An 838-nucleotide genomic window follows, 5' to 3' on the forward strand; every position below is an offset into this window, starting at 1 on the left:
CTGGCCAGGCTGGTCTCAAACTCCTGACCTTGTGATCCGCCCGCCTCAGCCTCCCAAAGTGCTGGGATTACAGGCGTAAGCCATTGCGCCCAGCCCAACAATGGTTTCTTAAGCAGGGTGGAGGGTTAAAGGTGGCTGCAGGCCAGACACAGTGCTGAGATCACACCACTGAACTCCAGCCTGGGTGACACAGTGAGACCCTGTCTCAAAAACAATAAATAAACAAAGCCAAACAAACAAACAAACAAAAAGAAGTACAGGGCCGGGCACAGTGGCTCACACCTATAATCCCAGCACTTTGGGAGGCTGAGGTGGGCAGATCACCTGAGGTCAGGAGTTCGAGACCAGCCTGGCCAATGTGGTGAAACCCTATCTCTACTAAAAATACAAAAATTAGCCTGGTGGCACATGCCTATAGCTCCAGCTACTTGGGAGGCTGAGGCATGAGAATTGCTTGAACCCAGGAGGTGGAGGTTGCAGTGAGGCAAGAACGCATGACTGTACTCCAGCCTTGATGACAGAGTGAGACTCTGTCTCAAAAAGTACAGGCTCGGCCGGGCGCGGTGGCTCAAGCCTGTAGTCCCAGCACTTTGGGAGGCCGAGACGGGCGGATCACGAGGTCAGGAGATCGAGACCATCCTGGCTGACACGGTGAAACCCCGTCTCTACTAAAAAATACGAAAACTTAGCCGGGCGAGGTGGCGGGCGCCTGTAGTCCCAGCTACTCGGGAGGCTGAGGCAGGAGAATGGCGTAAACCCGGGAGGTGGAGCTTGCAGTGAGCTGAGATTCGGCCACTGCACTCCAGCCTGGGTGACAGAGCGAGACTCCGTCTCAAAA

Source organism: Theropithecus gelada, chromosome 20 (genome assembly GCF_003255815.1).
Source record: "Theropithecus gelada isolate Dixy chromosome 20, Tgel_1.0, whole genome shotgun sequence".
NCBI lineage: Eukaryota > Metazoa > Chordata > Mammalia > Primates > Cercopithecidae > Theropithecus > Theropithecus gelada.